This window comes from Oncorhynchus tshawytscha, unplaced genomic scaffold (genome assembly GCF_018296145.1).
Source record: "Oncorhynchus tshawytscha isolate Ot180627B unplaced genomic scaffold, Otsh_v2.0 Un_contig_8066_pilon_pilon, whole genome shotgun sequence".
NCBI classification, from domain to species: domain Eukaryota; kingdom Metazoa; phylum Chordata; class Actinopteri; order Salmoniformes; family Salmonidae; genus Oncorhynchus; species Oncorhynchus tshawytscha.
In genome coordinates, this window is record NW_024609381.1 from 117,887 (window position 1) to 145,715 (window position 27,829).

Genomic DNA, 27,829 nt, shown 5'->3' on the forward strand with positions numbered 1-27,829 from the left:
ACAGTAGTTGTATAGGATGATTTGTATAGACAGTAGTTATAATAGGATGATTTGTATAGACAGTAGTTATAATAGGATGGTGTGTATAGACAGTGGACGGCAGGTATCCTAGTGGTTAGAGCGTTGGGCCAGTAACCGAAAGGTTGCAAGAGACACACACACACACACACACACACAGAGACACACACACACACACACACACACACACACAGACACACACACACACACACACACACACACACACACACACACACACACACACACACAAATGCAAGCAGACATGCACACAGTAGTTATATAGGATGGTGTGTATAGACAGTAGTTGTATAGGATGATTTGTATAGACAGTAGTTATAATAGGATGGTGTGTATAGACAGTGGACGGCAGGTATCCTAGTGGTTAGAGCGTTGGGCCAGTAACCGAAAGGTTGCAAGATCGAATCCCGAGCTGACAAGGTAAAACATCTGTCGTTCTGCCCCTGAACAAGGCAGTTAACCCACTGTTCCTAGGCCAGTTAACCCACTGTTCCTAGACCAGTTAACCCACTGTTCCTAGACCAGTTAACCCACTGTTCCTAGACCAGTTAACCCCACTGTTCCTAGACCAGTTAACCCACTGTTCCTAGGCCAGTTAACCCACTGTTCCTAGGCCAGTTAACCCACTGTTCCTAGGCCAGTTAACCCACTGTTCCTAGACCAGTTAACCCACTGTTCCTAGGCCAGTTAACCCACTGTTCCTAGGCCAGTTAACCCACTGTTCCTAGACCAGTTAACCCACTGTTCCTAGACCAGTTAACCCACTGTTCCTAGGCCATCATTGTAAATAAGAATTTGTTCCTAAAATACATTTAAAAAACGTAGCGTTTCCCCCAGCAGTAGAATGTTATTGATGGTTTCCCCCAGCAGTGAGGGTTTCCCCCAGCAGTAGAATGTTATTGAGGGTTTCCCCCAGCAGTAGAATGTTATTGATGGTTTCCCCCAGCAGTGAGGGTTTCCCCCAGCAGTATAATGTTATTGAGGGTTTCCCCAGCAGTAGAATGTTATTGAGGGTTTCCCCCAGCAGTAGAATGTTATTGAGGGTTTCCCCAGCAGTAGAATGTTATTGAGGGTTTCCCCAGTAGTGAGGGTTTCCCCCAGCAGTAGAATGTTATTGAGGGTTTCCCCAGCAGTAGAATGTTATTGAGGGTTTCCCCAGCAGTAGAATGTTATTGAGGGTTTCCCCCAGCAGTAGAATGTTATTGAGGGTTTCCCCAGCAGTAGAATGTTATTGAGGGTTTCCCCCAGCAGTAGAATGTTATTGAGGGTCTCCCCAGCAGTAGAATGTTATTGATGGTTTCTCCCAGCAGTAAAATGTTATTGAGGGTTTCCCCCAGTATAAGTGAGGGTTTCCCCCAGCAGTATAATGTTATTGAGGGTTTCCCCAGCAGTAGAATGTTATTGAGGGTTTCCCCAGCAGTAGAATGTTATTGAGGGTTTCCCCAGCAGTAGAATGTTATTGAGGGTTTCCCCCAGTAGTGAGGGTCTCCCCAGCAGTAGAATGTTATTGAGGGTTTCCCCCAGCAGTATAATGTTATTGAGGGTTTCCCCCAGCAGTAGAATGTTATTGGGTTTCCCCAGCAGTAGAATGTTATTGAGGGTTTCTCCCAGCAGTGAGGGTTTCCCCAGCAGTAGAATGTTATTGAGGGTTTCTCCCAGCAGTAGAATGTTATTGAGGGTTTCCCCAGCAGTAGAATGTTATTGAGGGTTCCCCAGTAGTGAGGGTTTCCCCCAGCAGTAGAATGTTATTGAGGGTTTCCCCAGCAGTAGAATGTTGAGGGTTTCTCCCAGCAGTAGAATGTTATTGAGGGTTTCCCCAGCAGTAGAATGTTATTGAGGGTTTCCCCAGCAGTGAGGGTTTCCCCCAGAATTAGAATGTTATTGAGGGTTTCCCCCAGCAGTAGAATGTTTTTGAGGGTTTCCCCCAGCAGTAGAATGTTGTTGAGGGTTTCCTCTTGCAGTAGAATGTTATTGAGGGTTTCCCCCAGCAGTAGAATGTTATTGAGGGTTTCCCCCAGCAGTGAGGGTTTTCCCCAGCAGTAGAATGTTATTGAGGGTTTCCCCAGCAGTAGAATGTTATTGAGGGGTTCCCCCAGCAGTAGAATGTTATTGAGGGTTTCCCCAGCAGTAGAATGTTATTGAGGGTTTCCCCCAGCAGTAGAATGTTATTGAGGGTTTCCCCCAGCAGTAGAATGTTATTGAGGGTCTCCCCCAGCAGTGAGGGTTTTCCCCAGCAGTAGAATGTTATTGAGGGTTTCTCCCAGCAGTAGAATGTTATTGAGGGTTTCCCCAGCAGTAGAATGTTATTGAGGGTTTTCCCCAGCGGTAGAATGTTATTGAGGGTTTCCCCCAGCAGTAGAATGTTATTGAGGGTTTCCCCCAGTAGTGAGGGTCTCCCCCAGCAGTAGAATGTTATTGAGGGTTTCCCCCAGCAGTTAGGGTTTCCCCCAGCAGTAGAATGTTATTGAGGGTTTCCCCCAGCAGTAGAATGTTATTGAGGGTTTCCCCCAGCAGTAGAATGTTATTGAGGGTTTCCCCAGCAGTAGAATGTTATTGAGGGTTTTCCCCAGCAGTAGAATGTTATTGAGGGTTTCCCCCAGCAGTAGAATGTTATTGAGGGTTTCCCCCAGCAGTAGAATGTTATTGAGGGTTTCCCCCAGCAGTAGAATGTTATTGAGGGTTTCCCCAGCAGTAGAATGTTATTGAGGGTTTCCCCCAGCAGTAGAATGTTATTGAGGGTTCCCCCAGCAGTGAGGGTTTCCTCCAGCAGTAGAATGCTATTGAGGGGATTCCCCCAGCAGTAGAATGTTATTGAGGGTTTCCCCCAGCAGTAGAATGTTATTGAGGGTTTCCCCAGCAGTAGAATGTTATTGAGGGTTTCCCCAGCAGTAGAATGTTATTGAGGGTTTCCCCAGCAGTAGAATGTTATTGAGGGTTTCCCCCAGCAGTAGAATGTTATTGAGGGTTTCCCCCAGCAGTAGAATGTTATTGAGGGTTTCCCCAGCAGTAAATGTTATTGAGGGTTTCCCCAGCAGTAGAATGTTATTGAGGGTCTCCCCAGCAGTAGAATGTTATTGAGGGTTTCCCCCAGCAGTAGAATGTTATTGAGGGTTTCTCCCAGCAGTAAAATGTTATTGAGGGTTTCCCCCAGTAGTGATTGAGGGTTTCCCCAGCAGTATAATGTTATTGAGGGTTTCCCCAGCAGTAGAATGTTATTGAGGGTTTCCCCAGCAGTAGAATGTTATTGAGGGTTTCCCCAGCAGTAGAATGTTATTGAGGGTTTCCCCCAGTAGAAGTGGGGTCTCCCCAGCAGTAGAATGTTATTGAGGGTTTCCCCCAGCAGTATAATGTTATTGAGGGTTTCCCCCAGCAGTTAGGGTTTCCCCAGCAGTAGAATGTTATTGAGGGTTTCTCCCAGCAGGGTTTTCCCCAGTAGAATGTTATTGAGGGTTTCTCCCAGCAGTAGAATGTTATTGAGGGTTCCCCAGCAGTAGAATGTTATTGAGGGGTTCCCTTGCAGTAGAATGTTATTGAGGGTTTCCCCAGCAGTAGAATGTTATTGAGGGTTTCCCCCAGCAGTGAGGGTTTCTCCCAGCAGTAGAATGTTATTGAGGGTTTCCCCCAGCAGTAGAATGTTATTGAGGGTTTCCCCCAGCAGTAGAATGTTATTGAGGGTTTCCCCAGCAGTAGAATGTTATTGAGGGTTTCCCCCAGCAGTAGAATGTTATTGAGGGTTTCCTCCAGCAGTAGAATGTTATTGAGGGTTTCCTCCAGCAGTAGAATGTTATTGAGGGTTTCCCCCAGCAGTAGAATGTTATTGAGGGTTTCCCCCAGCAGTAGAATGTTATTGAGGGTTCCCCCAGCAGTGAGGGTTTCCCCCAGAATTAGAATGTTATTGAGGGTTTCCCCCAGCAGTAGAATGTTTTTGAGGGTTTCCCCCCAGCAGTAGAATGTTATTGAGGGTTTCCCCAGCAGTAGAATGTTATTGAGGGTTTCCCCCAGCAGTAGAATGTTATTGAGGGTCTCCCCCAGCAGTGAGGGTTTCCCCAGCAGTAGAATGTTATTGAGGGTTTCCCCAGCAGTAGAATGTTATTGAGGGTTTCCCCAGCAGTAGAATGTTATTGAGGGTTTTCCCCAGCAGTAGAATGTTATTGAGGGTTTCCCCCAGCAGTAGAATGTTATTGAGGGTTTCCCCAGCAGTAGAATGTTAGTGAGGGTCTCCCCAGCAGTAGAATGTTATTGAGGGTTTCCCCCAGCAGTATAATGTTATTGAGGTTTCCCCAGCAGTAGAATGTTATTGAGGGTTTCCCCCAGCAGTAGAATGTTATTGAGGGTTTCCCCCAGCAGTAGAATGTTATTGAGGGTTTCCCCAGCAGTAGAATGTTATTGAGGGTTTCCCCAGCAGTAGAATGTTATTGAGGGTTTCCCCAGCAGTAGAATGTTATTGAGGGTTTCCCCAGCAGTAGAATGTTATTGAGGGTTTCCCCAGCAGTAGAATGTTATTGAGGGTTTCCCCCAGCAGTAGAATGTTATTGAGGGTTCCCCCAGCAGTATAATGTTATTGAGGGTTTCCCCAGCATTAGAATGTTATTGAGGGTTTCCCCCCCCAGCAGTAGAATGTTATTGAGGGTTCCCCCAGCCCAGCAGTAGAATGTTATTGAGGGTTTCACCCAGCAGTAGAATGTTATTGAGGTTTCCCCCAGCAGTAGAATGTTATTGAGGGTTTCTCCCAGCAGTAGAATGTTATTGAGGTTTCCCCCAGCAGTGAGGGTTTCCCCAGCAGTAGAATGTTATTGAGGGTTTCTCCCAGCAGTAGAATGGTATTGAGGGTTGCCTCCAGTCCCGATCCTGGTGTTTTAAGTTATGTGACTGCCATCTAGTGGACACTGTGTCTAAGTCTAGCTAGTCGTCACCTCACTGTGGGGATGTAGATACAGCACTCATCACCAGGGTGAATCTTCCAACTAGACAGTATTCAGTCTAATTTAGGCACTGTAGACAGTGACTGGCCTAAATCAATAAGGATCTGCTTGGGCATTCTTGGTGTGTTGACTGACTATTTCAAAAGAAAGGTCTACTTCCTTTATAAACTGATATGTGTTTGGTTGTTTTCTCTACTCAACGTATAGTTGAATGCACTTCCTGTAAGTGGCCTGGATAAGAGTCTGCTAAATGACTCACATGTTGATGTGTGTGTGTGTGTACCTGTCCTCCAACCAGGTGAGTTCGGGGAGGTGTGCAGCGGGTGTCTGCGTACCCCAGGTCAGAAGGAGATCCCGGTGGCCATTAAGACCCTGAAGGGAGGCTACGTGGAGCCCCAGAGAAGAGACTTCCTCAGAGAGGCCTCCATCATGGGACAGTTTGACAACCCCAACATCATACGGCTGGAAGGAGTGGTCACCAAGAGTAAGAGAATCCTGCTGTATGGATCAGCATGGCGTAGAACATGGGAGAAATAACTACCTCTGTTAAAGTCAACTATAGTGGGTCCAGCACTGAGCCTTGTGGAACACCGTATTTAACATTTGATTCTAAATGATACGTCCCTTTTCAGAGGTGGTTTTTATCTGGGTTAAGTAATGACTTTGTGTTTCTCTGTTTCACCAGGCAGACCTGTGATGATTGTGGTGGAATACATGGAGAACGGATCCCTGGACTCTTTTCTGAGGGTGAGAGTGACTCCTATACAAACTGATTACTACAGATACTCTATGTCATGTAGGAAGTCTGTCCTCTCTCTCTGTCTCTCTCTCGCTCTCTCTCTCTCCCTCTCTCTCCCCCTCTCTCTCTCTCCCTCTCACTCTCCCCTCCTCTCTCTCTCTCTCCCTCTCTCTCTCCAGCAGCATGATACTTTGTCATGTATGAAGTTTGTCCCTCTCTCTCTCTCTGTCTCTCTGTCTCTCTCTCTCTCCCTCTCTCTCTCCCTCTCTCTCTCTCTCTCTCTCTCTCTCTCTCTCCAGCAGCATGATACTTTGTCATGTATGAAGTTTGTCTCTCTCTCTCTCTCTCTCTCTCTCTCTCCTCTCTCTCCTCTCTCTCTCTCTCTCTCTCCCTCTCTCTCTCTCTCTCTCTCTCTCTCTCTCCCTCTCCCTCTCCCCTCCCTCTCTCCAGCAGCATGATACTTTATGTCATGTCTGAAGTATGTCCTCTCTCTCTCTCCCTCTCCAGCAGCATGATGGCCACTTCACAGTGGTCCAGCTGGTGGGGATGCTGCATGGCGTGGCGTCAGGGATGACCTACCTGTCTGACTTGGGCTACGTGCACCGTGACCTGGCCGCTCGCAACATCCTGGTAGATGAGGGTCTGGTGTGTAAGGTGTCTGACTTCGGCCTGTCCAGAGTCCTAGAGGACCACCCTGAGCCTGCATATAACACCATGGTAAGGAGTGTGTGTGTGTGTGTGTGGGTGTGTGTAAGGTGTTTAACTTCAGTCCATAGGGTCCTGGTTAATAGAAGTGTACTATATAGGGGATAGACTTCAGTCCATAGGGTCCTGGCTAATAGAAGTGTACTATATAGGGGATAGACTTCAGTCCATAGGGTCCTGGTTAATAGAAGTGTACTATATAGGGGTTAGACTTCAGTCCATAGGGTCCTGGTTAATAGAAGTGTACTATATAGGGGTTAGACTTCAGTCCATAGGGTCCTGGTTAATAGAAGTGTACTATATAGGGGTTATACTTCAGTCCATAGGGTCCTGGTTAATAGAAGTGTACTATATAGGGGATAGACTTCAGTCCATAGGGTCCTGGTTAATAGAAGTGTACTATATAGGGGTTAGACTTCAGTCCATAGGGTCCTGGTTAATAGAAGTGTACTATATAGGGGTTATTTGTCCATAGGGTTTTATTTCTGTGTACTCTGTCCAGGGGTTAGACTTCAGTCCATAGGGTCCTGGTTAATCAGTGCTCTAGGAAGTTGCTCTTGCCTCCAGGTTTTATTTCTGTCCTCTGTCATGGGGGATAAGATCCCGGTCCGTTGGACAGCTCCCTGGGCCATCACCTCAGGAAGTTCTCTTCAGCCTCCGACGTTCTGAGCTACGGCCTCTTGTCCATGTGGGATGGGAGTTCTGGTACGGGGAGAGACCCCTGGGAGATGTCCAATCAGGATGTGAGGTCTAATGTTCTGTTATTCCCTCTTGTCCAATCAGGATGTGAGTTATAATGTTCTATTATTCCCTCTTGTCCAATCAGGATGTGAGTTCTAATGTTCTGTTATTCCCTCTTGTCCAATCAGGATGTGCGTTATGGTGTTCTGCTATTCCCTCTTGTCCAATCAGGATGTGAGTTATGGTGTTCTGTTATTCCCTCTTGTCCAATCAGGATGTGAGTTCTAATGTTCTGTTATTCCCTCTTGTCCAATCAGGATGTGAGTTATGGTGTTCTATGGCCAAATCCCAAATGGACCCTTAGTCACTCTGACAAGATCTGACAGGTTTTAGCATTATGGTAATAGTAGATATATCTTGCTCTCTGATAGGCTAGGTGAAAGTTTCATCATCATTTGGAACTCTATATGGTCACTCCATGCTGACAAGTTCTGAGTGAAAAGGTGTTCGTCTTTGCCCTATGACCTGAGTGTAACCTGTGATCTCTTCCCTGGCAGGTGATCCTGTCTATAGAGGAGGGTTACCGTCTCCCTGTCCCCATGGACTGTCCTGTGGTTCTACATTACAGGTGATCCTGTCTATAGAGGAGGGTTACCGTCTCCCTGTCCCCATGGACTGTCCTGTGGTTCTACATTACAGGTGATCCTGTCTATAGAGGAGGGTTACCGTCTCCCTGTCCCCATGGACTGTCCTGTGGTTCTACATTACAGGTGATCCTGTCTATAGAGGAGGGTTACCGTCTCCTGTCCCCATGGACTGTCCTGTGGTTCTACATTACAGGTGATCCTGTCTATAGAGGAGGGTTACCGTCTCCCTGTCCCCATGGACTGTCCTGTGGTTCTACATTACAGGTGATCCTGTCTATAGAGGAGGGTTACCGTCTCCCTGTCCCCATGGACTGTCCTGTGGTTCTACATTACAGGTGATCCTGTCTATAGAGGAGGGTTACCGTCTCCCTGTCCCCATGGACTGTCCTGTGGTTCTACATTACAGGTGATCCTGTCTATAGAGGAGGGTTACCGTCTCCCTGTCCCCATGGACTGTCCTGGGGTTCTGCACCAGTTGATGCTCCACTGCTGGCAGAAGGAGAGAGGGCAGAGACCTCACTTCAACAGCCTGGTCTCCTTCCTGGATAAACTCATCAGGAACCCCACTAGTCTACTGACACTGGTGGACAACAGGTAACCCCTGAGCCCTAACATATTACCCTTACGTTGACCCTAACCCCTGAACCTAATCCCTGACCCTAACCTCTGACCCTTACCACTAACCCTTGAACCTAATATCTGATCCTAACCCCTGACCCTAACCACTGCCACTAACCTCTGACCCTTATCCCTGACCCTAACCCTCACCTCTGACTCTGACCCTCACCCTTACCCCTAACCTCTTACCCTGACAGCTGAGCCTAAGCCTTTCCCCAACCTCTGACCCTTATTCCTGACTCCAACCCTTACCTCTGACCCTAACCTCTAACCCTTTTTCTGACCCTAATCCCTGACCCTAACCCCTGACCCTAACCCCTGACCCCTAACTTCTGACCCTAACCCTGATCCCTGACCCTAACATCTGACCCTGACCGCTGACCCTGAGCCTAAACCCAGACCCCTAACTTCTAACCCTGATCCCTAACCCCTGACCCCTGCCCGCTGACCCTAACCCTGATCCCTGACCCTAACCCTGATCCCTAAGCCCTGACCCTAACCTCTGAACCTAACCCTGATTCCTGACCCTAATCTCTGACCCCCCCTAAGCCCAGTAGTCAGCTAACACTAGTGGACCACGTACACACATAAGAACAACCAATCAACCAATCCATAGACAACATCCAGGGGTTAGGGTCAGAGGTCAACCTCCCATCCACATTTCAGTTTCGACGGACAATAAAGTGCCATTGTATTGTATCTACTGTAGGGATGCTAACGGTCAACAGTTAATCGGTTAGCCGGAAATACGTTTGAGTCCTCGTGTATGTTATTTATCACACAGAATACAGTACATAGTCTAGTTATAGGAGTAGAATACAGTACATAGTCTAGTTAGAGGAGTAGAATACAGTACATAGTCTAGTTATAGGAGCAGATACAGTACATAGTCTAGTTATAGGAGCAGAATACAGTACATAGTCTAGTTATAGGAGTAGATACAGTACATAGTCTAGTTATAGGAGCAGAATACAGTACATAGTCTAGTTATAGGAGGAGTAGAATACAGTACATAGTCTAGTTATAGGAGCAGAATACAGTACATAGTCTAGTTATAGGAGCAGAATACAGTACATAGTCTAGTTAGAGGAGTAGAATACAGTACATAGTCTAGTTATAGGAGTAGAATACAGTACATAGTCTAGTTAGAGGAGTAGAATACAGTACATAGTCTAGTTAGAGGAGTAGAATACAGTACATAGTCTAGTTATAGGAGCAGAATACAGTACATAGTCTAGTTATAGGAGCAGAATACAGTACATAGTCTAGTTATAGGAGTAGAATACAGTACATAGTCTAGTTAGAGGAGCAGATACAGTACATAGTCTAGTTATAGGAGCAGAATACAGTACATAGTCTAGTTATAGGAGTAGAATACAGTACATAGTCTAGTTAGAGGAGCAGATACAGTACATAGTCTAGTTAGAGGAGTGGAATACAGTACATAGTCTAGTTAGAGGAGTAGAATACAGAACATAGTCTAGTTAGAGGAGTAGAATACAGTACATAGTCTAGTTATAGGAGCAGAATATCCTGTCAGACAGCACCAGAGCAATGTGCTCTGTTCCCAGTCATTGGTCGGCCCAGTCATTGGTCAGCCCAGTCATTGGTCAGCCCAGTCATTGGCCAGCCCAGTCATTGGTCAGCCCAGTCATTGGTCGGCCCAGTTATTGGTCAGCCCAGTCATTGGTCAGCCCAGTCATTGGTCGGCCCAGTTATTGGTCAGCCCAGTTATTGGTCAGCCCAGTCTCGTTGGCCCAGTTATTGTTCAGCCCAGTCATTGGTCAGCCCAGTCATTGGTCAGCCCAGTCATTAGCCAGCCCAGTCTCGTTGGCCAGCCCAGTCACTGGTCAGCCCAGTTATTGGTCAGCTCTGTCATTGGTCAGCCCAGTCATTGGTCAGCCCAGTCATTGGTCAGCCCAGTCATTAGTCAGCCCAGTCTCGTTGGCCAGCCCAGTCATTGGTCAGCCCAGTCATTGGTCAGCCCAGTCATTGGTCAGCCCAGTCATTGGCCAGCCCAGTCATTGGTCAGCCCAGTCATTGGTCAGCCCAGTCATTGGTCAGCCCAGTCATTAGTCAGCCCAGTCTCATTGGCCAGCCCAGTCACTGGTCAGCCCAGTTCATTGGTCAGCCCAGTCATTGGTCAGCCCAGTCATTGGTCAGCCCAGTCATTGGTCAGCCCAGTCATTGGTCAGCCCAGTCATTAGCCAGCCCAGTCATTGGTCAGCCCAGTCATTGGTCAGCCCAGTCATTGGTCAGCCCAGTCATTGGTCAGCCCAGTCATTGGTCAGCCCAGTCATTAGCCAGCCCAGTCATTGGTCAGCCCAGTCATTGGTCAGCCCAGTCATTAGCCAGCCCAGTCATTGGTCAGCCCAGTCATTGGTCAGCCCAGTCATTGGTCAGCCCAGTCATTAGCCAGCCCAGTCATTGGTCAGCCCAGTCATTGGTCAGCCCAGTCATTGGTCAGCCCAGTCATTAGCCAGCCCAGTCTCGTTGGCCAGCCCAGTCATTGGTCAGCCCAGTCATTGGCCAGCCCAGTCATTGGCCAGCCCAGTCATTGGTCAGCCCAGTCATTAGTCAGCCCAGTCTCGTTGGCCAGCCCAGTCACTGGTCAGCCCAGTCATTGGCCAGCCCAGTCACTGTTCAACAAATAACCATTCTAAATTCAATCTCAAATTAAAAAGAACCACTTTTTTTTATTTCTCAATCTCAACTCGGAATTAAAGCTTGATTCCCATTCGCCATTCGTGTTCATAGGCTATAATGGGATCTTGAGGCAGTATAATTGTTTGAAACCTTGAAACATTTAACTTCAGTTCAATTAATAAGGCATGTCTAGCTTCGAGGTAGCCTGGCCAATATCCATCCGTAGAAACGTAGAGGCCGTTATTATATAAAGACTTCCTCATAGTATTATTTCTCACCAGCATTTCATATCAACTTTCTTTCGTTGTCCAGAAGCCAAAGGCACAATCCTGGTTATATTATCAACCCATCCTGGTTATATTATCAACCCATCCTGGTCGTATTATCAACCCATCCTGGTCATATTATCAACCCATCCTGGTTATATTATCAACCCATCCTGGTCATATTATCAACCCATCCTGGTTATAGTATCAACCCATCCTGGTTATATTATCAACCCATCCTGGTTATATTATCAACCCATCCTGGTCATATTATCAACCCATCCTGGTTATATTATCAACCCATCCTGGTCATATTATCAACCCATCCTGGTCATATTATCAACCCATATTATCAACCCATCCTGGTCATATTATCAACCCATATTATCAACCCATCCTGGTCATATTGTCAACCCATCCTGGTCATATTATCAACCCATATTATCAACCCATCCTGGTCATATTATCAACCCATCCTGGTCTATTATCAACCCATCCTGATTATATTATCAACCCATCCTGATTATATTATCAACCCATCCTGGTCGTATTATCAACCCATCCTGGTCATATTATCAACCCATCCTGGTTATATTATCAACCCATCCTGGTCATATTATCAACCCATCCTGGTTATAGTATCAACCCATCCTGGTTATATTATCAACCCATCCTGGTTATATTATCAACCCATCCTGGTCATATTATCAACCCATCCTGGTTATATTATCAACCCATCCTGGTCATATTATCAACCCATCCTGGTCATATTATCAACCCATATTATCAACCCATCCTGGTCATATTATCAACCCATATTATCAACCCATCCTGGTCATATTATCAACCCATCCTGGTCATATTATCAACCCATGCCGGTCATATTATCAACCCATCCTGGTCATATTATCAACCCATATTATCAACCCATCCTGGTCATATTATCAACCCATCCTGGTCATATTATCAACCCATCCTGGTTATATTATCAACCCAACCTGGTTATAGTATCAACCCATCCTGGTCGTATTTTCAACCCTAAGCATTTGGCTGGCCTGTTAGCAGCTAGTAACCTAAGCATTTGGCTGGCCTGTTAGCAGCTAGTAACCTAAGCATTTGGCTGGCCTGTTAGCAGCTAATAACCTAAGCATTTGGCTGGCCTGTTAGCAGCTAGTAACCTAAGCATTTGGCTGGCCTGTTAGCAGCTAATAACCTAAGCATTTGGCTGGCCTGTTAGCAGCTAGTAACCTAAGCATTTGGCTGGCCTGTTAGCAGCTAGTAACCTAAGCATTTGGCTGGCCTGTTAGCAGATAGTAACCTAAGCATTTGGCTGGCCTGTTAGCAGCTAGTAACCTAAGCATTTGGCTGGCCTGTTAGCAGCTAGTAACCTAAGCATTTGGCTGGCCTGTTAGCAGCTAGTAACCTAAGCATTTGGCTGGCCTGTTAGCAGCTAGTAACCTAAGCATTTGGCTGGCCTGTTAGCAGCTAGTAACCTAAGCATTTGGCTGGCCTATTAGCAGCTAGTAACCAAGCGTTTGGCTGGCCTGTTAGCAGCTAGTAACCTAAGCATTTGGCTGGCCCCAAAATAGCAGCTAGTAACCTAAGCATTTGGCTGGCCTATTAGCAGCTAGTAACCTAAGCATTTGGCTGGCCTGTTAGCAGTTAGTAATTTAAGCATTTCTACTTTTTATTAGCAGCTAGTAACCTAAGTTTTTTATTTTTTGGCACCACCAGCTCAGTCTCTCATATCTCCCATTTCTCTTCCTCTCTGTATCGACTCAGTTTTCCAGAATCACTGGAGGACGTGCCGGACTACCCTCTGTTCATCTCCATCGGTGATTGGCTGGACTCCATCAAGATGAGCCAATACAAGAACCAGTTCCTGGCAGCAGGGTTCACCACCCTGGACTCTGTCTCCACCATGAGTATAGAGTGAGTGGATCAGGAGATACCGGCTGCTTCCAAAATAGCAGCCTATTCCCTGTATTCTGACTAGAGATTATTTATTTAGTCAATATAACTTCAATCTACTGTGTATTATTGAGTTCATCTTATTTATTTATTTGTTTTTTATTTTTACAATACAATGCACCCGCATGCATACAAACTAACCTCACCAACATCCACAACATCACCCTGCCCAGACCCTTACCTACATCCACAACATCACCCTGCCCAGACCCTCACCAACATCCACAACATCACCCTGCCCAGACCCTCACCAACATCCACAACATCACCCTGCCCAGACCCTCACCTACATCCACAACATCACCCTGCCCAGACCCTCACCAACATCCACAACATCACCCTGCCCAGACCCTCACCAACATCCACAACATCACCCTGCCCAGACCCTCACCAACATCCACAACATCACCCTGCCCAGACCCTCACCAACATCCACAACATCACCCTGCCCAGACCCTCACTAACATCCACAACATCACCCTGCCCCTCACCAACATCCACAACATCACCCTGCCCAGACCCTCACCAACATCACCCTGCCCAGACCCTCACCAACATCCACAACATCACCCTGCCCAGACCCTCACCAACATCCACAACATCACCCTGCCCCTCACAACATCCCAACATCACCCTGCCCAGACCCCACCAACATCACCCTGCCCAGACCCTCACCAACATCACCCTGCCCAGACCCTCACCAACATCCACAACATCACCCTGCCCAGACCCTCACCATCATCACCCTGCCCAGACCCTCACCAACATCACCCTGCCCAGACCCTCACCAACATCACCCTGCCTAGACCCTCACCAACATCCACAAAATCACCCTGCCCAGACCCTCACCAACATCCACAACATCACCTTGCCCAGACTCTCACCAACATCTACGACATCACCCTGCCCAGACCCTCGCCAACATCCACAACATCACCCTGCTCAGACCCTCACCAACATCACCCAGCCCAGACCCTCACCAACAACCACAACATCACCCTGCCCAGACCCTCACCAACATCACCCTGCCCACACCCTCACCATCATCCACAACATCAACCTGCCCAGACCCTCACCAACATCCACAACATCACCCTGCCCAGACCCTCACCAACATCCACAACATCACCCTGCTCAGACCCTCACTAACATCCACAACATCACCCTGCCCCTCACAACATCCACAACATCACCCTGCCCCTCACTAACATCCACAACATCACCCTGCCCAGACCCTCACCAACATCCACAACATCACCCTGCCCAGACCCTCACCAACATCACAACATCACCCTGCCCAGACCCTCACCAACATCTATGACATTTCAAATGTTGTACCCAGACGGAGATAATCAATATGCATTTTATAGTTACATCGTTAGGGTAAGATAACCAAAAGTGGACACTCTACAGTTTCTAGAGCTCAATTTCCCAGATTTTGTAGACTAGTTTAATAGTGCTTAAAACCTCATCTTCATCAAATTATCCATTTAAGATACCAACTCAAAACCTACGTACGTCTACGAATGGGTGGTTTAAATTGTATCTAATTATATTCTCAGCATTACTTTATCAAATCTCTAGTAACTGATTATATACGCATACAATTCATCATAATTTCAAATAATTCACAGAATCCATATAAAACGTAAGAAATCTTAGGTACTCACACAGAACTTTAAGGATCACCCACACAGAATTGGTCAGATGTTCACACAGAACTTTAAGGATCACCCACACAGGATTGGTCAGATGTCCACACAGAACTTTCAGGATCACCCACACAGGATTGGTCAGATGTTCACACAGAACTTTCAGGATCACCCACACAGGATTGGTCAGATGTTCACACAGAACTTTCAGGATCACCCACACAGGATTGGTCAGATGTTCACACAGAACTTTCAGGATCACCCACACAGGATTGGTCAGATGTCACACAGAACTTTAAGGATCACCCACACAGAACTGGTCAGATGTTCACACAGAACTTTAAGGATCACCCACACAGGATTGGTCAGATGTTCACACAGAACTTTCAGGATCACCCACACAGGATTGGTCAGATGTTCACACAGAACTTTCAGGATCACCCACACAGGATTGGTCAGATGTCCACACAGAACTTTAAGGATCACCCACACAGGATTGGTCAGATGTTCACACAGAACTGGTCAGATGTTCACACAGAACTTTAAGGATCACCCACACAGGATTGGTCAGATGTTCACACAGAACTTTAAGGATCACCCACCCAGGATTGGTCAGATGTTCACACAGGATTGGTCAGATGTTCACATAGAACTGGTCAGACGTTCACACAGAACATCAGAACATCCTTGAAAGGTTACTCACACAGAGTCAACCTACCCCGCTCACACAGAATGGTCCGACAACTATTACCTAGTGATCCCATAACAAAATACTCACACAGAGTAACCCAGGGCATACCTGGCTGGCACATTTAAAATAATTGGAATTCACCACTTCTGAGGGTCACTTAGACAATCACACAGACACACAGAGTGAGGTCCTTCTTCCAATAGGGCTTCACCAAGTACCCTGTTTCACACAGAACACACAGTCCCCTGGCCCCTCACCCCTACAGACCTCACCAATCCCCACTGTGATCAATTCAGTGTCAAGACAGCTCTTGGTCACTCGCAACCGGACAGTGGCAGAGTATCTTTTGAGTCCACAAACTCTCAGATTACTCTCCTCTGACTCGGCCCTGCTTACGCCGCCAAGGTGCCCTCCTTACACAGGAATTCACGCTCAGAGTATACGTAACAGAGGCATATTTAGAAACTCGACTTCAATCTGTGTGGTTCGCTCACTTCTTTATTTAAAAAAAAAAATCTCAGTTCGAGATGTGGTATCCACTCGGCTCGCTTCCTCTCAGATCAAAGGTTGGTCCATCTGCTTCGTTCCCGAAGTGTGGTTTCCCTAAGATCCCAAGTTTGAGGGATCCCTCGCGCACAATTTATTTACCTAGATCGTCAGGAACGGTCACCGAGTGAAGATTCATTATCCCATCCTCGTCGCCAAATGTCGTGGAAATTTCCTGTATTTACCAAATCATGAGAGATCAAACCACACACAAGTCAGAGTTATCATAAAGTCCATCTTTAATTATATGAGCTTCACTATAGCCCTGTTTGACTCTCAGATCAATTCAGTGTCTATAAATGAATTCTCTGAGAGTGCTTACACATTGGCAACTGAGATCCTTTATAGCAAAGACACACATAGCCAGACAGCATTGGCTATAAATTATCGTTCAGTTTGGTCTCCTAAACTAAGTTCTTATCTCATTCTTGGTACCACTTAGGACCAAAAACATGACCTCATCCAATGGCATATATCAAATACACCCCCTCCTGGACAAGATTACAGAGAGACAGTGAGCCTCCTAGGCCATATACTAAATCAAGATAAGGGCAACCTCAGAGGGGACATGTAAATAGTTAGACACATTCCCATAAGAAGACAAGCCTAACCTCTCCCCAATGGGAAAAGTACCTTTTCCTACATAAACATACTTGTGAAAATGAATAAAACATCTTATTTATAAATGTTACCTAAAGGATTCTGATTCTGCTACCACACGCGTTTAGGAACCAAACTTCAGTTATTAAGTTAATCTAACTGATGTACTGTATCTCCTCGAAACAGTTAACCTAACTCATATAGTGTCTGTATCCTCTCTAAACAGTTAACCTAACTCATATAGTGTCTGTATCCTCTCTAAACAGTGAACCTAACTCATATAGTGTCTGTATCCTAAACAGTGAACCTAACTCATATAGTGTCTGTATCCTCTCTAAACAGTGAACCTAACTCATATAGTGTCTGTATCCTCTCTAAACAGTGAACCTAACTCATATAGTGTCTGTATCCTCTCTAAACAGTTATCCTAACTCATATAGCGTCTGTATCCTCTCTAAACAGTGAACCTAACTCATATAGTGTCTGTATCCTAAACAGTGAACCTAACTCATATAGTGTCTGTATCCTCTCTAAACAGTTAACCTAACTCATATAGTGTCTGTATCCTAAACAGTGAACCTAACTCATATAGTGTCTGTATCCTAAACAGTTAACCTAACTCATATAGTGTCTGTATCCTCTCTAAACAGTTAACCTAACTCATATAGTGTCGGTATCTCCTCTAAACAGTTAACCTAACTCATATAATGTCTGTATCTCCTCTAAACAGTTAACCTAACTCATATAGTGTCTGTATCCTCTCTAAACAGTTAACCTAACTCATATAGTGTCTGTATCCTCTCTAAACAGTTAACCTAACTCATATAGTGTCTGTATCCTCTCTAAACAGTGAACCTAACTCATATAGTGTCTGTATCCTCTCTAAACAGTTAACCTAAATCATATAGTGTCTGTATCCTCTCTAAACAGTGAACCTAACTCATATAGTGTCTGTATCCTCTCTAAACAGTGAACCTAACTCATATAGTGTCTGTATCCTCTCTAAACAGTTAAGTTAACCTAACTCATATAGTGTCTGTATCCTCTCTAAACAGTTAAGTTAACCTAACTCATATAGTGTCTGTATCCTCTCTAAACAGTTATCCTAACTCATATAGTGTCTGTATCCTCTCTAAACAGTTAAGTTAACCTAACTCATATAGTGTCTGTATCCTCTCTAAACAGTTAACCTAACTCATATAGTGTCTGTATCCTCTCTAAACAGTTAACCTAACTCATATAGTGTCTGTATCCTCTCTAAACAGTTAACCTAACTCATATAGTGTCTGTATCCTCTCTAAACAGTTAACCTAACTCATATAGTGTCTGTATCCTCTCTAAACAGTTAACCTAACTCATATAGTGTCTGTATCCTCTCTAAACAGTTAAGTTAACCTAACTCATATAGTGTCTGTATCCTCTCTAAACAGTTAAGTTAACCTAACTCATATAGTGTCTGTATCCTCTCTAAACAGTTATCCTAACTCATATAGTGTCTGTATCCTCTCTAAACAGTGAACCTAACTCATATAGTGTCTGTATCCTCTCTAAACAGTTAACCTAACTCATATAGTGTCTGTATCCTCTCTAAACAGTGAACCTAACTCATATAGTGTCTGTATCCTCTCTAAACAGTTATCCTAACTCATATAGTGTCTGTATCCTCTCTAAACAGTTAACCTAACTCATATAGTGTCTGTATCCTCTCTAAACAGTTAACCTAACTCATATAGTGTCTGTATCCTAAACAGTTATCCTAACTCATATAGTGTCTGTATCCTCTCTAAACAGTTAACCTAACTCATATAGTATCTGTATCCTCTCTAAACAGTTAACCTAACTCATATAGTGTCTGTATCCTCTCTAAACAGTTAACCTAACTCATATAGTGTCTGTATCCTCTCTAAACAGTTAACCTAACTCATATAGTGTCTGTATCCTCTCTAAACAGTTAAGTTAACCTAACTCATATAGTGTCTGTATCCTAAACAGTTAACCTAACTCATATAGTGTCTGTATCCTAAACAGTTATCCTAACTCATATAGTGTCTGTATCCTCTCTAAACAGTTAACCTAACTCATATAGTGTCTGTATCCTCTCTAAACAGTTAACCTAACTCATATAGTGTCTGTATCCTAAACAGTTAACCTAACTCATATAGTGTCTGTATCCTCTCTAAACAGTTATCCTAACTCATATAGTGTCTGTATCCTCTCTAAACAGTGAACCTAACTCATATAGTGTCTGTATCCTCTCTAAACAGTGAACCTAACTCATATAGTGTCTGTATCCTAAACAGTTAACCTAACTCATATAGTGTCTGTATCCTCTCTAAACAGTGAACCTAACTCATATAGTGTCTGTATCCTCTCTAAACAGTGAACCTAACTCATATAGTGTCTGTATCCTCTCTAAACAGTTAACCTAACTCATATAGTGTCTGTATCCTCTCTAAACAGTTAACCTAACTCATATAGTGTCTGTATCCTCTCTAAACAGTTAACCTAACTCATATAGTGTCTGTATCCTCTCTAAACAGTTAACCTAACTCATATAGTGTCTGTATCCTCTCTAAACAGTGAACCTAACTCATATAGTGTCTGTATCCTAAACAGTTAACCTAACTCATATAGTGTCTGTATCCTCTCTAAACAGTTATCCTAACTCATATAGTGTCTGTATCCTCTCTAAACAGTTAACCTAACTCATATAGTGTCTGTATCCTAAACAGTTATCCTAACTCATATAGTGTCTGTATCCTAAACAGTTAACCTAACTCATATAGTGTCTGTATCCTCTCTAAACAGTTAACCTAACTCATATAGTGTCTGTATCCTCTCTAAACAGTTAAGTTAACCTAACTCATATAGTGTCTGTATCCCTCTAAACAGTTATCCTAACTCATATAGTGTCTGTATCCTCTCTAAACAGTGAACCTAACTCATATAGTGTCTGTATCCTCTCTAAACAGTTAACCTAACTCATATAGTGTCTGTATCCTAAACAGTTAACCTAACTCATATAGTGTCTGTATCCTCTCTAAACAGTTAACCTAACTCATATAGTGTCTGTATCCTCTCTAAACAGTGAACCTAACTCATATAGTGTCTGTATCCTCTCTAAACAGTGAACCTAACTCATATAGTGTCTGTATCCTCTCTAAACAGTTAACCTAACTCATATAGTGTCTGTATCCTCTCTAAACAGTTAACCTAACTCATATAGTGTCTGTATCCTCTCTAAACAGTTAACCTAACTCATATAGTGTCTGTATCCTCTCTAAACAGTTAACCTAAACACTAAAACAAGACTCCCTAAATTTTATCAGCATATCGATTGCGCAACCAGGGGTGGAAAGACCCTGGATCATTGTTACTCTAACTTCCGCGACGCATATAAGGCCCTGCCCCGCCCCCCTTTCGGAAAAGCTGACCACGACTCCATTTTGTTGATCCCTGCCTACAGACAGACACTAAAACAAGAAGCTCCCACGCTGAGGTCTGTCCAACGCTGGTCCGACCAAGCTGACTCCACACTCCAAGACTGCTTCCATCACGTGGACTGGGAGATGTTTCGTATTGCGTCAGACAACAACATTGACGAATATGCTGATACGGTGTGCGAGTTCATTAGAACGTGCGTTGAAGATGTCGTTCCCATAGCAACGATTAAAACATTCCCTAACCAGAAACCGTGGATTGATGGCAGCATTCGTGTGAAACTGAAGGCACGAACCACTGCTTTTAATCAGGGCAAGGTGTCTGGTAACATGACTGAATACAAACAGTGCAGCTATTCCCTCCGCAAGGCTATCAAACAAGCTAAGCGCCAGTACAGAGACAAAGTAGAATCTCAATTCAACGGCTCAGACACAAGAGGTATGTGGCAGGGTCTACAGTCAATCACGGACTACAGGAAGAAACCCAGCCCAGTCACGGACCAGGATGTCTTGCTCCCAGGCAGACTAAATAACTTTTTGCCCGCTTTGAGGACAATACAGTGCCACTGACACGGCCTGCAACGGAAACATGCGGTCTCTCCTTCACTGCAGCCGAAGTGAGTAAGACATTTAAACGTGTTAACCCTCGCAAGGCTGCAGGCCCAGACAGCATCCCCAGCCGCGCCCTCAGAGCATGCGCAGACCAGCTGGCCGGTGTGTTTACGGACATATTCAATCAATCCCTATACCAGCCTGCTGTTCCCACATGCTTCAAGAGGGCCACCATTGTTCCTGTTCCCAAGAAAGCTAAGGTAACTGAGCTAAACGACTACCGCCCGTAGCACTCACATCCGTCATCATGAAGTGCTTTGAGAGACTAGTCAAGGACCATATCACCTCCACCCTACCTGACACCCTTGACCCACTCCAATTTGCTTACCGCCCAAATAGGTCCACAGACGATGCAATCTCAACCACACTGCACACTGCCCTAACCCATCTGGACAAGAGGAATACCTATGTGAGAATGCTGTTCATCGACTACAGCTCGGCATTCAACACCATAGTACCCTCCAAGCTCGTCATCAAGCTCGAGACCCTGGGTCTCGACCCCGCCCTGTGCAACTGGGTACTGGACTTCCTGACGGGCCGCCCCCAGGTGGTGAGGGTAGGCAACAACATCTCCTCCCCGCTGATCCTCAACACTGGGGCCCCACAAGGGTGCGTTCTGAGCCCTCTCCTGTACTCCCTGTTCACCCACGACTGCGTGGCCATGCACGCCTCCAACTCAATCATCAAGTTTGCGGACGACACAACAGTGGTAGGCTTGATTACCAACAACGACGAGACGGCCTACAGGGAGGAGGTGAGGGCCCTCGGAGTGTGGTGTCAGGAAAATAACCTCACACTCAACGTCAACAAAACTAAGGAGATGATTGTGGACTTCAGGAAACAGCAGAGGGAACACCCCCATCCACATCGATGGAACAGTAGTGGAGAGGGTAGCAAGTTTTAAGTTCCTCGGCATACACATCACAGACAAACTGAATTGGTCCACTCACACAGACAGCATCGTGAGGAAGGCGCAGCAGCGCCTCTTCAACCTCAGGAGGCTGAAGAAATTCGGCTTGTCACCAAAAGCACTCACAAACTTCTACAGATGCACAATCGAGAGCATCCTGGCGGGCTGTATCACCGCCTGGTATGGCAACTGCACCGCCCTCAACCGTAAGGCTCTCCAGAGGGTAGTGAGGTCTGCACAACGCATCACCGGGGGCAAACTACCTGCCCTCCAGGACACCTACACCACCCGATGCTACAGGAAGGCCATAAAGATCATCAAGGACATCAACCACCCGAGCCACTGCCTGTTCACCCCGCTGCCATCCAGAAGGCGAGGTCAGTACAGGTGCATCAAAGCTGGGACCGAGAGACTGAAAAACAGCTTCTATCTCAAGGCCATCAGACTGTTAAACAGCCACCACTAACATTGAGTGGCTACTGCCAACACACTGTCAATGACACTGACTCTACTCCAGCCACTTTAATCATGGGAATTGATGGGAAATGATGTAAATGTATCGCTAGCCACTTTAAACAATGCTACCTTATATAATGTTACTTACCCTACATTGTTCATCTCATATGCATACGTTGATACTGTACTCTATATCATCGACTGCATCCTTATGTAATACATGTATCACTAGCCACTTTAACTATGCCACTTGGTTTACATACTTATCTCATATGTATATACTGTACTTGATATCATCTACTGTATCTTGCCTATGCTGCTCTGTACCATCACTCATTCATATATCCTTATGTACATATTCTTTATCCCCTTACACTGTGTATGACAGTAGTTTTTTGGAATTGTTAGTTAGATTACTTGCTCGTTATTACTGCATTGTCGGAACTAGAAGCACAAGCATTTCGCTACACTCGCATTAACATCTGCTAACCATGTGTATGTGACAAATAAAATTTGATTTGAACCTAACTCATATAGTGTCTGTATCCTCTCTAAACAGTTAACCTAACTCATATAGTGTCTGTATCCTCTCTAAACAGTTAACCTAACTCATATAGTGTCTGTATCCTCTCTAAACAGTGAACCTAACTCATATAGTGTCTGTATCCTCTCTAAACAGTTAACCTAACTCAAAGTGTCTGTATCCTCTCTAAACAGCTAACCTAACTCATATAGTGTCTGTGTCTCTCTCCTCTAAACAAGTAACCTAACTCGTCTGTGTCTCTTGTCCTCAGGGACATCAGGCGTATCGGTGTGTCTCTGATTGGCCACCAGAGGAGGATAGTGAGCAGTATTCAGAGTCTCCGTCTACAGTTCCTCACCGTCCAACACAACAGCTTCCACATCTAAACCAACCCCCAGAACGCTAGGACTGCACAGACAGACAGACAGGCCTGGGTGTGTTCATTCGGCACCGAACGGAAAAGAAAACAAACTGAAAACAGAGAGCGATTAGCTGAACTCGTTCAATAAGAAACGCTTGTTTCTAAAATTCTAGATGTTCTCTCGGCGGACTGGTGAACTCTTACCCGTGGACTACAGTGGTTTTACCAAGGAGGCTTCTGTCCCTGATCCAGAAGACTTGAGATGGAGGTAGTTTCAGCCCACGTCCTGAAGAGCACCCTTTTCCCTTCATGGTGCACCGTTTAGGACAGACACGCGTAGTACGAAGCACATGGAGAGACAAGTGCACTGATGGGTCTTCCTCTAATCAGGTGGACGGAGACGGACTGAAACAGGACTCTCCGTTTAGAGACCACTACTTTTGACAAAAAAATGGGATGATTAAATGTGTCTTATTTATTTCAGATGTTTTGTTTCCTTGTTCATTTATCAAGCAGCAGATTCTGACCAATAGGAAGAGAAAGGACAATGTGGAGGAGATTCTGACCAATAGGAAGAGAAAGGGCAATGTGGAGGAGATTCTGACCAATAGGAAGAGAAAGGACAATGTGGAGGAAATTCTGACCAATAGGAAAATAAAGGACAATGTGGAGGAGATTCTGACCAATAGGAAAATAAAGGACAATGTGGAGGAGATTCTGACCAATAGGAAGAAAAAGGACAATGTGGAGGACATTCTGACCAATAGGAAGAGAAAGGACAATGTGGAGGAGATTTTGGAGCAAAGAGAAGACAAATGAATGTCATCTGATTTCATAAATGTATAATCCATCATCAACCAGAATATGTGAAGTATTTGTGGAAAAGTCATGTTCTGTGAAAAAGCCTTGTTCAGTTTGGTTAGACATCCTTGTTCAGTTTTATTAGACATCCTTGTTCAGTTTGATTAGACATCCTTGTTCAGTTTGATTAGACATCCTTGTTCAGTTTGATTAGACATCCTTGTTCAGTTTGATTAGACATCCGTGTTCAGATTGATTAGACATCCTTGTTCAGTTTGATTAGACATCCTTGTTCAGTTTGATTAGACATCCTTGTTCAGTTTGATTAGACATCCTTGTTCAGTTTGATTAGACATCCTTGTTCAGTTTTATTAGACATCCTTGTTCAGTTTGATTAGACATCCTTGTTCAGTTTGATTAGACATCCTTGTTCAGTTTGATTAGACATCCTTGTTTAGTTTTGTTTCATCCACAATCTTCGTCTTTACTCAGCAATATGCAGTGTCCTTAGCTGACTGACTGACAGTCTGTTTCTGCGATGTCGTGCTTCGTTACTCATTGCCTTGTTTAGCTTGACAAGGACAGAGTAGTCAAGGGCATCAACAGATCTGGGACCAGGCTACAGTTTCCTCACTTATAGAACAAGGAGAAGAGTGCAACTCCACTCCACAACAAATCAGAACCGAAAACAACCTCAGACATGTACCTTAAGAAATACTTTACTTTGACCGCAGTACAATCCATAGTGCTTGAGCATCTAGAGCATCTCCAGCCCTGTTCATGGAGAGAGACCTTCCTGGAGGTTTTAACTCCAGCCCTGTTCCTGGGAGAGACCTTCCTGGAGGTTTTAACTCCAGCCCTGTTCCTGGAGAGAGACCTTCCTGGAGGTTTTAACTCCAGCCCTGTTCCTGGAGAGAGACCTTCCTGGAGGTTTTAACTCCAGCCCTGTTCCTGGAGAGAGACCTTCCTGAAGGTTTTAACTCCAGCCCTGTTCCTGGAGAGAGACCTTCCTGGAGGTTTTAACTCCAGCCCTGTTCCTGGAGAGAGACTTTCCTGGAGGTTTTAACTCCAGCCCTGTTCCTGGAGAGAGACCTTCCTGGAGGTTTTAACTCCAGCTCTGTTCCTGGAGAGAGACCTTCCTGGAGGTTTTAACTCCAGCCCTGTTCCTGGAGAGAGACCTTCCTGGAGGTTTTAACTCCAGCCCTGTTCCTGGAGAGAGACCTTCCTGGAGGTTTTAACTCCAGCCCTGTTCCTGGAGAGAGACCTTCCTGGAGGTTTTAACTCCAGCCCTGTTCCTGGAGAGAGACCTTCCTGGAGGTTTTAACTCCAGCCCTGTTCCTGGAGAGAGACCTTCCTGGAGGTTTTAACTCCAGCCCTGTTCCTGGAGAGAGACCTTCCTGGAGGTTTTAACTCCAGCCCTGTTCCTGGAGAGAGACCTTCCTGGAGGTTTTAACTCCAGCCCTGTTCCTGGAGAGAGACCTTCCTGGAGGTTTTAACTCCAGCCCTGTTCCTGGAGAGAGACCTTCCTGGAGGTTTTAACTCCAGCCCTGTTCCTGGAGAGAGACCTTCCTGGAGGTTTTAACTCCAACCCTGTTCCTGGAGAGAAACCCTCCTGTAGGTTTTTAACTCCAACCCTGTTCCTGGAAAGCTACCCTCCTGTAGGTTTTAACTCCAACCCTGTTCCTGGAGAGAAACCCTCCTGTAGGTTTTAACTCCAACCCTGTTCCTGGAGAGAAACCCTCCTGTAGGTTTTAACTCCAACCCTGTTCCTGGAGAGCAACCCTCCTGTAGGTTTTAACTCCAACCCTGTTCCTGGAGAAACCCTCCTGTAGGTTTTAACTCCAACCCTGTTCCTGGAGAAACCCTCCTGTAGGTTTTAACTCCAACCCTGAATACCCTCCTAGGGTTCCCAACCCTGTTCCTGGAGAGACACCCTCCTGTAGGGTTCTCCAACCCTGTTCCTGGAGAGACACCCTCCTGTAGGTTTTAACTCCAACCTGTTCCTGGAGAGAAACCCTCCTGTAGGTTTTAACTCCAACCCTGTTCCTGGAGGAAACCCTCCTATAGAACCCTGAATATTCTATATTACCTCTCCTGTTGTTCTGGGTACTAATGTAGGTTGATGTATTGTGACAAAGGGCCTTTGGAAAGCATGATGCAACCATGGTAGGAAATACAACACTCCTATATGCACCCTGACAGGATAAATACACAGATACAACACTCCTATATGCATACTGACAGGATAAATACACAGATACAACACTCCTATATGCAACCTGACAGGATAAATACACAGATACAACACTCCTATATGCATACTGACAGGATAAATACACAGATACAACACTCCTATATTCACACTGACAGGATAAATACACAGATACAACACTCCTATATGCACAGTGACAGGATAAATACACAGATACAACACTCCTATATGCATACTGACAGGATAAATAGACTCAGACAACACACTTGAGTAGGGTGAATGATAAGAATGCTTTCTTCCTTCTCACGCAAGCGCACACACACATATACTCCAATCAGCATCCTCATTCATCCCTGTCACTGAAGAGATGCCCACTTATTATCCTGACATTGAGAGCTCTCATGGGGTGGATCTGTGCAACAGGTGCTCAGGACGTTTTGGGGGCGACACTACTTCCTCCCATCCCAGCAATGCACTCTGGGATCTGTAGTAGCATACATATACATATTATGAATGCATTTTTTTCCCTCCTTCCAATGTTCAAATGTATTTTTTTTATAATTTATTAAGGGACATTGTCCACCCTAACTGGTGATTAATAAAAGCCTTGTAGGCTGGGTGTTTGTAACATAATATGTAGGCTCTGCTGAGGGGGATGTTATATAGTATTGCCATCATTTTGACTCAACTATTAAAATATTATTCCTATTGGTGTGATTTAGTCATTTTATGGTAAAAAAAAAAGAAAAAAAAGTGGTCTATTATCATGATGTTGTAATACCCATGGTTGTCCAGTGGGTGGCGCACTTGAGTCAAAAAAAAGTCTCTCTCCGTCGTCCTGACAACGCCGTGTAAAACTCCCAGTGCTTTCTGAGGGACCAAAACAACACACACTGACATGTTGTGACAAGAGAAATGACTGAAAACATCAACATGTCATCGCGTTGACTGGTTATGACTGAGTTTTGAAAAACGTTTTGATATTTGAAGAAGAAGAAAGAAAAAGAGAAGAATCGTACGTAAAGATCTCTTACAGGTAAAGAGAAGATACATTGCGCATAATGCTGCCGGAAGTAGATAGCTAACGTTTGAAAGCTTAGCTATCGTTTCTTTTCAGTGAGATTATAAACACATTGAGTACATCCCATTAAACCCAGTTTAGTCAACTCAAAGCTGGTCAAGCTACGTTTTGGTAAACTAGGTCCAAGGTTGAACTAAAATCGCTAGCTAGTCACGCTGCTAACTATCTAACCAGATGGCTAGCTAGGGTTAATTTGCTAATGTATTAACAGCTAGCTATCCTAACATGTTACGCTAACTAGCTAGCTAGCTACATCAGAAAAAAAGGGGGGTATCAACTCTATTCTCTTTCGTTGTTGCTGGCGCATTAGCTACGAATTAAAACGAGACCCTCAACTAGCCTTAAATGTGATGATCTAGAAGAAGAAAACATATTGCTACGTGTGGCGCTTGTTGTAGCTATTGTAAATGCTAGGTTAGCTAGCTAGCGGCTAAACCCTCTTCTTCTTCGTGTGTTTCCGGCAGACTAGACGCTGTGTTCCGTATTGTTGCCTTTTGCAGGTCAGAGTTGCGGATTGAACATTTAGGTTAAAAAGGGGGGGGGTGCGAAAATCATAAATTGCATCACTTCTTCCCTCTTCCAGCCAAATGCCGTTCTTATGCCTTCGCGTCATCTCACTTCCGTCTTCCAGCCAAGCAGACAGAGCTAAGCATCTCTCACCATGCTATGTGGATGTCTGTGGATACATACCCGGGGGCGTATTCATTATGTCG

At 45.1% G+C, this 27,829-nt stretch overlaps 1 pseudogene; it reads left to right on the top strand.

The window, feature by feature from the left end:
- Window positions 1-24,495, top strand: part of LOC112236524 — a 127,714-nt pseudogene extending 103,219 nt beyond the window's left edge.
- The last annotated feature ends 3,334 nt before the right edge of the window (window positions 24,496-27,829 follow it).